At 35.3% G+C, this 12,427-nt stretch overlaps 1 pseudogene; it reads left to right on the plus strand.

The window, feature by feature from the left end:
• Positions 1-12,427, plus strand: part of LOC125471027 — a 37,226-nt pseudogene extending 24,799 nt beyond the window's left edge.

Consider the following 12,427-nt stretch of genomic DNA (forward strand, 5'->3'; position numbering starts at 1 on the left):
AGGGCTTCTAGAACTTGATATTTAGGTGATTTAATGTGAGAAGGAGTCCTCTTTGAAGTTGGAATTAAGGTAGGAAAAGATTAGGATAGGATAAGATAAGATAAGGTTGGATAAGATAAGGAAATTTGGATAATATTCCTTCTTTGTAGCTGATTCCTTATCTTCAAAGTCTTCAATTTAATTCTTCTAGATCTTAATCACATTCCTAGCCTCTCTTAATCTTCAAATTCATCCATCCACTTTGTTCCATGGTTAAGCTATCCAATCCATGCCCAAAACTGCTCCAAATAGCTCCAAAATTCACTTTCTTGCTCCTTTTGCCATTAGGACCTAAAAACATACGAAAATAGCTTAAAAGACTTTAATAAGTAGTAATTAACTATCTAAATGGAAGGAAACAACATAGCTAAGTAGCATAAATATGCTCCTATCAAATTCCCCCACACTTAGCATTTGCTAGTCCTCGAGCAAAACAAAATAAACAAAACAACCAAGACACAATCTAAACCTTCCAACAATTGCCTCAGGGATTTCCAATGCAACATGACATATTAAGGATTACTACTCCCATAGATTTTAGCTATCCCTACCCTTTAGCATATACTTAATCATATTCACCACTCACTAGCTCGCATTTAATCAATTAAAACAACATTTTGAATTTAGTAACATGCCTTAGAGAATTCCTCAATTCCTCACCGGATATACTCTCTATTTTCACATAGATTTTCTAACTACACTCCCTACACTAGGTATATGTGAGAAGATTGATGTAAACATGTAGACTAATACTCACATATGTATAATGAAAGAAGGAACTTTCTGGAATTATTAACATTATATGTATGATCTCAAGAATGGAATGCCACTACTTAGACGCGAGAACCAGGGATACCATATGCTCAAACCAATTTTAAGCTCCACATATTGAAACACATAACAATCAAGATCAAAGTCAAAGGGTTGTAACGGGGCTAAGGTATTGGCTGACAAAGAAAGGTAAGGATAAACGAAAGTTCTTAAAGCAATAGTAAGCAAAGTAATGAAATAAACACTTAGAATTCACTTTTGAATGCAGAAATCAACTTTGAACACCAAGGGACGATTCACACAAAACTTAGGGTCAAATTCAAATTTTTGGACCCTTTCTTCAACTTTTTCTTCTTTTTCACGTTTTTTTTTTTTTTTCCCGTGCCCTTTTCTTTTTCTTTGGTACATAAAACATGCATCCTCCTAGATTTCCATGAAAAACACCTTCCCCCGCACTTGTTTTTCTGCAAGTTGTAGAACAAAAGGAATTCCCTCTACGTCATGCTTTACTATACTTTAAGAACAAGGGTATGGATAGTCCTATTGTAGGCTAGGTAAGGATAATGTGGGCTAACAAAGGCTCAAAGGGGTTAACATACAATACATATGCAAAGGGTAAGGCTTTTTGGCTCTGGTTTTAACTAAACAACTTCATTTTGTTTTATGTTATGCACTCAATTTTATGCTTTGAATGAAATGGGCATGAGTTCTAGTATTTGGAACTATAGTGATGAAACGCATTCTAAGTAGCAACCAAGCAAAGAATGATGAGATCATGCAACGACTTTAGAAAACAAGAACATCAAGATTAATAACTCTCCAAATAAAGTTTAGGCTCAAGTCTCTCAGGGTTGTAGAGTTAGTTTGAGTTTCTTCCTTCAAGCATGTTACAAAAACTGATTTTTTTTCCTTTGTGATTACATGTGAATTCGTAAATGTCAACTACAACTAAGCATAAACCAAATAGCGTATCAAACTTCCATCCATGTTTGTAACTTTCTTTAATAGTCATGCAATTAAAAACCAAATCCTCATCATTGTGTTGGAAGGTATCCTAAGACACATAAAAACAAAAACGACTCTAAAAACAACTCTTTTTGGGTTTTTAAAACACTCTTTTTCAATTTTTTTTTCAAATTTTCGGATTTTCTGTTTAAGACACATAAAAATACTTCAAAACACACTAAAAACACTTAAACACAGTAAATAACAACTTTAGAAGTGATAGGTGATAAAATCTCACGAAAATCATGCAAAAACAACTTGTTTACCCCCTCCCCCCGACACTTAAACCAAACATTGTCCTCAATGTTTTAAGCATAGACTCACAAACAAACAAACAAATAACACAATTAACAACATGACAATAATGGCAAAGTAAAAGCAATAAAGAGTAGGGTTTAGGAACCCAAATCTGGTTGTGGGAGCCGAAGATTCCTAGGTCTTCTTTATTTGAATGCATGGGTTGCCTCCCAAGAAACGCTTGCATTAATGTCTTCCAGCCGGACGATACCTCTCTTTAAACTTCATTGGAGCCCACGACATGGAATTGATCTTTGAATGGAAGGTGATACTTGAAATGATCCGGTAATGGTTTAAATTCAAGATTGGGTGCCTAAATCATCAACAACCTGTTAGTAGAAAACGAAATTGAAATTGGAGGAGGTGGTTTACCTATGTGCTCCAACAAGAACTCAAGGATAAACACCACTTCTTTGAACGTTTCAGGAACTTTGCACTTAGACAGATTTGGTGTGAGGATTGTTCCTTGTCCTGTGTTATAGAATCCAACTTCTTTGGGGTTGTTTGTCTCAAGAACATCTTCTTTGATGAATTCATGATATTCCCTACTTTACACCTTTGGAAGGGCTTCCGAGATGTCTTTTTCACTTTCTTCTTCCTTGGAATTCATGAACCTGCAAGGAATAGGGACATTGGGTGGAATGGGGTTAGAAATAATTAAATTTGGAACAACCTTACCTGAATTGGATGGCGTAGGAGCAATAGGTGCCTGCGGCAAAGGTGTTTCCACCCTTGCCGTGGGTTGGGTGTGTTCCTCTTCCTCAAATTGCAATCTTTCATCTTCCTTGTAATTTGATTTTGATGGTTTAGGGTCTGTTCCAACCTCCTTGCCACTTCTCAAGATGATTTCCTTGGCAATTTTAAATCATCCCTTCGGATTTGCAATGGTTGAACTAGGGAGTTTGCCTTAGTCTCGAAACTGTCCTACGAACTCCGCTATCTGCCCAATTTGCTTTTCCAAGTGGTCCAACCTTTTGTCTTGATTTTGCATTGCTTTGTTTTGATTTTCTTGCCCCTGAGACAAATTGGTGAGTAACTTAATAAGCGTATCATTATACAATGACGTACCTGAATTTGTTTAGGCAGGTTGTATATGAGGTTGTGGTGGCTGTGCAGGTCTTGAATAGAACTCCTCATATGGCTGCCAATATCCTTCGTGTTGAACTTGTTGAGATTCCCACCACATAGAGTTTGAATGATCACTCCAATCTGAATCGTACATGTTGGAAAACAAATTGTTCCTTGATTGATTATGATCTTAATAACCCCAAGTGTTGACATTCTTCCAACCTCTTTGTGGACATTGATTTGCTTGATATTCTTGCCTATAAGAAGCACCAAATGTAGGGACACTTTGCATTGTGGACCCTTCGGCATACTGTGACAAAGAATTAAGATTCGCTATTTGAGCTTGAAGATTAGCAATTGCCATGTCTTGCTTCTCTAGTACATGAAATCAAAGAAATAAAACTAAATAAAATATCAAAAGAAAAATAAACAAACAAACTGAGGGATTAGCAATTTTACTAATACATGGCAACGGCGCCAAAATTTGATGTGAAAATTAACTTGACAACTCAAATTAACACCCTATGATTGTAGTATATGAAAGTAGGGATCGTTTTAGGCCAGGGATTAGAAGGGATGCTAATCTACTCAAATTAGACTCTAAAACACTAAACTAGACTCAAAAATAGAAAACTATACTTATATGACTCAAAACAGCACAAAATAATCAAATAGACTCAAACTAGACACTAAAGGATGATTTGGACGAAAATTACTTTTAACTTGACTTAAAACACTTAAAAACATAAATTTGGACATATTCTAACTGAAAGACACAACCAAGTAAAGGGGGATTGGATTTTGGATGAAATTAAGGTAAAGACAAGTAGATTAAAGACTCTTAAACAACTTGGACAAAATTGGGGAAAAATATGGGTGAATGGCTAGTTAGAGAGTCCTTCTCCACACATGATATATGCATATGAACCAATTTCCAGTTATTTTTCCTTTAGACTATGAATGACAACACCCCAAGTTAGTTGCATCGCACAACTAACCATCAGATTTTCCTTACTTCATTGAATTAGATGGAATATGCATCTAAACCAAATTATCTTTCTCAAGTTCCCTATATGAAACGCATGATAGAGATACATGTCAAAAGTCATTAAGTTCTATAAAAATCATAAGCATTGACAAGGCATTCATCACTATGAAACGCATAAGACTCATACCAAGGATTTACTTAACATGATTGTGACTAGCAACCTCCACTACTTGTGAATATAAGTGAATAACTATTACGTGAGACCCCCTTATACTCTAGCATCAAATTCATGCATGCAAATTAAGTGTCGACCCCCAACCCACATACATAAACAAGTTTTAATAACTTAGATAATCAAATCACATTCATGCCTTAAAAAACAATAACTGGACATAATCAATTCATATAAAACATATAATCATGGCTTCGAATTCACCTCCAACTAAAAAGAAATTAGTTCCACATGTTCGCAAAACAAAGATAATTAAACTTAAACATTAAAAACAAAGATAGAATACACCTAGAAACACTCCAGGTGGCTCGTCCTTCCTTCCTTGCTGCCAACAATGGGGATTTGTGTGAATTTAGGCTTTTGAGGTGTGGTGTGAATTTGGGGTAGAGGGTGGTGGTTTTTGAGTGTTGTGGTATCATGTATTTATAGGGTGAAGGGGAGGCACGAAATTGGGCTGAAAAGGAGAGGAATTAGGACTCCAAATCACCAAAGAACAAGGACACTTTTAATCAGCTTCGAAGGAGGACAAGGAATGGTCCTTGTGGCAGATTCTAGAACTTCTAGAAGGGTTACATGTGGCATAAACTTAATGCACGAAAATAGGGCTTCTAGAACTTGATATTTAGGTGATTTAATGTGAGAAGGAGTCCTCTTTGAAGTTGGAATTAAGGTAGGGAAAGATTAGGATAGGATAAGATAAGATAAGTTTGGATAAGGTTGGATAAGATACGTAAATTTGGATAATATTCCTTCTTTGTAGTTGATTCCTTATCTTCAAAGTCTTCAATTTAATTCTTCTAGATCTTAATCACATTCCTAGCATCTCTTGATCTTCAAATTTGTCCATCCACTTTGCTCCATGGTTAAGCTATCCAATCCATGCACTTTCTTGCTCCTTTTGCCATTAGGACCTAAAAACATACGAAAATAGCTTAAAAGACTTTAATAAGTAGTAATTAACTATCTAAATGCAAGGAAACAACATAGCTAAGTAGCATAAATATGCTCCTATCACGGTTATCAACGAAAAATCATGATTTAACGGTTATTTTAACTCCGATTTTAATGATTTTTTTCAACTACACTCCTTGACCCTATATGAATGCAATGAATGAACTCGATCTTCAATTTAAAATATTTACACTAGTGGGTACCACAAAATCTTATGTTATATTTATTGAAAGTATGAATAAACTCTTAATTGTTAGTGAATCTATTGTTTTGATGGGATACGCATTCTACGAAACTAGTTTCAACGATCAAACCGTCAAATATGTTTGGATATACTTAAAGATCGCATATGCCAAAAATTGTAAAAAAACAAACATTCAGAGATCAAGTAAGGGGACAAAACTTTTCAATGGTTAGCAACGAAAAATCACGATTTAATGGTTAATTTAACTCCGATTTTGATGATTTTTTTATAGCTACACTCCTTGATCCTATATGAATATGTTATACTTAATGAAAGTATAAATAAACTCTAAGTGCTAATGAATCTATCGTTTTGATGGGATATGCATTCTACGAAACTAATTTCAACGATCCAACAATCAAAATTGTTTGTATATGCTTCAAGATCACATACACCAAAAATCACAAAAAATAAACATTCAGAGATCAAGTAACGGGACAAAAAATTTTGACAGTTATCAATGAAAAATCACGATTTAACGGTTATTTTAACTCCGCTTTTGATGATTTTTTACAACTACACTCCTTGACCCTATATGAGTACAATGAATGAATTTGATCTTCAATTTAAAATATTTACACCATTGGATACCACAAAATCTTATGTCATAACGATCGATGAAAATTGAAGATTTTGTAAAAGGAATAACATGCAAGCTTTGAGTTCTATTGGCAAGGTTTAAATTTTTGAGAAAGGCTTCACAACCTTGAAAACAAAAACTCTTTCATTTTGCATATCCTTGCACATTTAATATTTGTAATAGACTAGGAGTGTATGGATGTTTGTTTATTAGGCTCTTATTTTTTAGTGTAGATGTAGTACTTAAACGACAAATATGTTTTAATGTTTTGAAGTAATATTTATGTAACAATGTGTGGTATGTGCAAATTTATGAAAACGGGTCATAATGGGTCGTATCTGCTCCAACTCCTCAAAGTTCTCTAATTTGCGCCAATAGAGCCGAAGAAATCTTTCTGTTTTTGCCATGGCTGCTGAGGGTATTTTTCTCCAGTAATTCTTTGTCTTGCTTTTGTTTATCTACTGCTTTCTTGCTGAATTATTGCTTTTTGAATTGTTTTGAGGAATACGCAGCTGCACAAATTGTTCAAATTTGGTAATTCAGTGACCTTTTGTGTGCATTTCTGGTTTGGTTCTTATTTGAAATGAATCAAATTGAATATTTATATCCAAAAGAATTGATTTTTCTAATTGTGATAATTTTGCCTCATATTTTGTTTAGGAATTTAATATAGGAAAATTAATGAAAAGAGCTTGAAAACTTTGAGTTTTAACGATAAGGACAAAATAAAGGATAAAGTTAATAGTACCAGGATTGACTTTTTAATGTAAAAATGTGGTTTTTCGTTAAAGTGAACAATACCGTGGGCTTTTTGTTAAAACTCCCATTTAATATTCTAATTTCTTCTCAATCAAATATCATTTTTGTAAGCATATAAGGGTACTTGAGATTGATTAGAGCATCTGAACTTCACTAAAATTCACTGTCAATCTGCAACCTTGGTGGAAGTAGCCTGCTTAGCTTGCTGTGTTCTTAATATACTCAAATTTTGTTTTGGTTTGTCGAAGGAAGGAAATCGAATGTTGTATGGATCCATTTTGTTTGTTTATAGAACTTATATAGTGATAGGAATTCAATCTTTGGAAATGTTGATAAGTGATGTCATTCTCGACAGTTCTAGGAGTTAGCCTCACCATGGTATGTAGCTACTTGGATGCTGGTTGTAAATACAATAATGACACTTTTCGGTCTTTCCAATGAAATATTATAGCTGAATGGCTCTCTATTTTAAAAGATATTTTCGGGGCTTCTTCAATTGCCTTTGTACTTGTTTCAGTTTGCTTTTGATATTTGCGGTAATGTTATTATGGAAAGCATGCAGTACCATTAGAAGATTATCGCAATTAGGCCTAGCAAACGGGTCGTGTTTATCGTGTTCGTGTCGTTTTCGTCTAACACCTGTTATCTTAACGGGTCGTGTCGTGTCACACCCGTTATCTTAACGGGTCCTTAACAGGTCGTGTCACTTTACCCAACGGGTAAAGTGACCCGACTCGTTATGACCCGTTAAGAAAAAAAAAAAAAAAATTTTAAATTTGCACATTCCACACATTGCCACATAAATACTACTTCAAAACATTAAAACATTTCTCGTTCAAGTACAATATCTACACTCGAAAATCCAAGCATATACAAACAATTTTGACAGTTTGGATCGTTGAAATTAGTTTTGGAGAATTCGTAAAACGATAGATTGACTAACACTTAGAATTTATTTATACTTTCATTAAGTATAACATAAGATTTTTTGGTATCCACTTGTGTAAATATTTTAAATTGAAGATCGAATTCATTCATTGTATTCATATAGGGTCAAGGAGTGTAGTTATAAAAAATCATCAAAATCGGAGTTAAAATAACCGTTAAATCGTGATTTTTCGTTTATAACCGTTGAAAAGCTTTGTCCCGTTACTTGATCTCTGAATGTTTTTTTTTTGTGATTTTTTGCTGATGTGATCTCCAAGCATATACAAACAATTTTGACGGTTTGGATCGTTGAAATTAGTTTTGGAGAATTCGTAAAACGATAGATTGACTAACACTTAGAGTTTATTTATACTTTTCTTAAGTATAACATAAGATTTTGTGGTATCCACTTGTGTAAATATTTTAAATTGAAGATCGAATTCATTCATTGTATTCATATAGGGTCAAGGAGTGTAGTTATAAAAAATCATCAAAATCAGAGTTAAAATAACCGTTAAATCGTGATTTTTCGTTTATAACCGTTGAAAAGCTTTGTCCCGTTACTTGATCTCTGAATGTTTTTTTTTTTGTGATTTTTTTCTGATGTGATCTTCAAGCATATACAAACAATTTTAACGGTTTGGATCGTTGAAATTAGTTTTGGAGAATTCGTAAAACGATAGATTGACTAACACTTGGAGTTTATTTATACTTTCATTAAGTATAACATAAGATTTTGTGGTATCCACTTGTGTAAATATTTTTAATTGAAGATCGAATTCATTCATTGTATTCATATAGGGTCAAGGAGTGTAGTTATAAAAAATCATCAAAATCGGAGTTAAAATAACCGTTAAAATCGTGATTTTTCGTTTATAACCGTTGAAAAGCTTTGTCCCGTTACTTGATCTCTGAATGTTTATTTTTTATGATTTTTTGTTGATGTGATCTCAAAGCATATACAAACAAGTTTGACGGTTGGGATCGTTGAAATTAGTTTTGGAGAATTCGTATGCCATCAATCAAGTTCCGTGTGTGTGTGTGTATATATATATTTATTAAGTAGATTTAAATCTATTTATTTTGTATGTATAAATTAAAATTGACTGGTTCACGGAATAGTACATACATCACGTGTCACGTGTGTCATTATAAAAATAGTGAGATATGTCATGACAGTCATGTGTGTGATAAAAAGTTAATAACTTAAAAAAAAAAAAAAAAAAAAAATTCTCACCACTTCTATTAATTTTCATTTTTCCCTCTCTTTTTTGTTTCCTTTTCAACTTTTTCTTATCATTTTCACTTTTCCCTCCAACATCTTTCCCTAATTCCCTCACTTTTTTGTTTTATTTTCAACTTTTCTTAACATTTTCCTTTTCCCTCCAATTTTTTTTTCAAAAAGGGCGGCAAGTTGGCAACGGCAAGAAATTGATTATTGAAATTTGAATGGAAAGAAATCACATCAAATTTCAATGGATGCAAAATCATGCAATGCATCATGCATATTAAATTATTAATTAATAATTATTATAGTTTTTATAAAATTTAATATATATATATATATATATATATATAATTATTATAGATAGACTTAATATTTTGGGGGTATAATTATTATAGTATATATAATTATTATAATTATTATAAATTTTATAGTTAATTTAATATATATATATATATTATAATTTTTAGGGGTATAAAATTGTAAAATTAATGTATATAATTATTACAGTATTTTTTTAGGGTTATAAAATTATAAAAATAATATTCTGCTTATCGTGTATCGTGTTACCCACGTGTATACCCGAACCAACCCGTTATCTTAACAGGTGCTTATCCGGTTACCCGATAACGACCCGATTTGTAATCTTGTCGACCCAAACACCTGTTAATTTCGTGTCGTGTCGTGTCGGGTTATCGGGTCGTGTCAGAAATTGCTAGACCTAATCGCAATATAGGGATTATGGCTCACATAGATGCAGGGAATACTACTACAAGTGAACGAATTTTGTTTTATACTGGAAGAAACTATAAAATAGGGGCGCCGGGGGTGGTTGGGGGGGGGGGGGGGGGGGGGGGGGGGGGGGGGGGGGGTGGGTTTGTGGCGGTGCAGCGCTGGTTACACAAAGGAACAGCAACTATGGACTGGATGGAGCAGGAACAAGAAAGAGGCATTACCATAACATCTGCTGCAACTACGACATTTTGGGACAACCATAGGATTAACATCATTGACACTCGTGGCCACGTTGACTTTACCCTTGAAGTGGAGCGGGCACTCAGGGTGCTGGATGGCGCTATATGCTTGTGTGTGGAACCTCAATCTGAAACTCTGTGGAGGCAAGCTGATAGATATGGGGTGCCCAGGATTTGCTTTGTCAATAAAATGGATCGTCTTGGAGCAAACTTTTTCCAAACAAGGGACATGATAGTGACAAATTTGGGTGCCAAACCACTTGTACTTCAAATTCCAGTGGGTGCAGAAGATAATTTTAAGGGAGTTATTGATCTTGTGAAGATGAGACCTATACTTTGGTCTGGAGAAGAGTTGGGTGCTAAGTTTGTTTACGAGGAGATTCCATCTGATCTGCTGGAGCTCGCTCAAGAATACAGGGTGGAGATGATAGAAACCATAGTTGAGTTGGATGATGAAGCTATGGAGGACTATCTAGAAGGAGTTGAACCTGATGAGGAAACCATTAAGAAATTAATTAGGAAGGGAACCATTGCTATTAATTTCGTGCCAGTACTGTGTGGTTCAGCTTTTAAAAATAAGGGTGTTCAACCATTGCTTGATGCAGTCGTGGATTATTTGCCTTCACCACTTGATGTGCCACCAATGAAGGGCACTGATGCAGACAACCCAGAAATCACAATTGAAAGGGCCTCAAGTGATGACAAACCATTTGCCGGGCTAGCATTTCAGATCATGAGTGATCCATTTGTTGGGTCCCTTACGTTTGTGAGAATCTATGCAGGAAAGCTAACAGCTGGATCCTATGTGCTGAATGCAAGCAAGGGGAAAAAGGAGAGGATTGGCAAGCTTCTAGAAATGCATGCAAACAGTAGGGAAGATGTAAGGGTAGCTTTAGCTGGTGATATTGTTGCACTTGCAGGCCTGAAAGATACCATTACTGGTGAAACATTGAGTGACCCCGAACATCCTATTGTACTTGAACGAATGGACTTCCCTGATCCTGTGATTAAGATGGCCATTGAACCCAAGACTAAAGCTGATGTTGACAAGATGGGAGCTGGTGTGGTTAAGCTTCCTCAAGAAGACCCCTCTTTCCACTTCCCAAGGGATGAAGAGATAAACCAGACAGTGATTGAAGGAATGGGAGAATTGCGTCTTGAAATTATTGTTGATCGGCTCAAGAGAGAATTTAAGGTCTGTGTCTACTACTCCATGTTTCTTGTTGTCCATTTTATTTATGATCCTTAAGATATTGCGAGATGTTTTTTTCTTTGTTTGTTCCTTTTCTTGTTTTGGCATAGTGTCGTCTGGACTATTATATCTCAACCATGTTTATGCTTGTATCTTATGCATGAATATATACGTATGAGCATATAAAAGGTGTGTATACGGACAGTTTTGTGATCTCTTGGAGTTTCTGAAACCAGTTTGCATAGGGACGTATTCTTTCTCGACTATCTGAGATAGGCCGTTGTCTTGAATAGTTCCTTGAAATGTGTTAATTGTTATTCCTTTCGAATTTTCAAACAATTGAGTGCTTTGGATACGCTGTTGATTTGGATGTTCATAACTGGGATTGCTTGGTCTGTGCAGGTTGAAGCGAATGTTGGAGCACCCCAGGTTAACTACGGGGAAAGCATTTCCAGGACCTTTACGAGTTTAAGAGTGAAATCAAGGGAGGTGCAGTGCCAAGAGAATACACTCCTGGGGTGATGAAGGGATTAGAGGAGTGTATGAGTAACGGTGTACTTGCAGGCTTTCCTGTTGTCAAGTTACGCGCTGTACTACTCGATGGTTCTTACCATGATGTCGACTCAAGCGTGTTGGCATTTCAATTGGCAGCAAGAGGGGCTTTCCGTGATGGAATAAAGAAAGCTGCCCCGAAGATGCTTGAACCAATAATGAAAGTTGAAGTTGTTACGCCTGAAGACATCTTGGAGACGTTATTGGTGATCTCAACTCAAGGAGAGGACAGATCAACAGCTTTAATGACAAGCCTGGTGGTCTCAAGGTATGTTAAGGATTTATAGCACGACTGTTACCTTCGAATCTTGACGAAGTATTATGGACTGGTAATCATGTTGCACTTACTAATCGTTCGTGCCGGTATTAATGCAGGTTGTGGATGCACTGGTTCCTCTTGCGGAGATGTTTCAGTACGTTAGTACGCTACGGGGCATGACAAAAGGTCGTACATCGTATACCATGTAGTTAGCTAAGTTTGATGTTGTTCCTCAGCACATTCAGAACCAGCTTGCTGCCAAGGAGGAAGAAGTTGCTGCTTGACTTTGTTACACTGTATGATCAGAGGGACCATATAAATTATGTCCCAACTCATTATTTAAGAAACATGAGGGTCTTTATTT

This window comes from the organism of the source record quoted next, unplaced genomic scaffold (genome assembly GCF_019419815.1).
Source record: "Pyrus x bretschneideri cultivar Hongxiangsu unplaced genomic scaffold, Pyrus_bretschneideri_v1 Contig103, whole genome shotgun sequence".
Classification (NCBI taxonomy): Eukaryota; Viridiplantae; Streptophyta; class Magnoliopsida; order Rosales; family Rosaceae; genus Pyrus; species Pyrus x bretschneideri.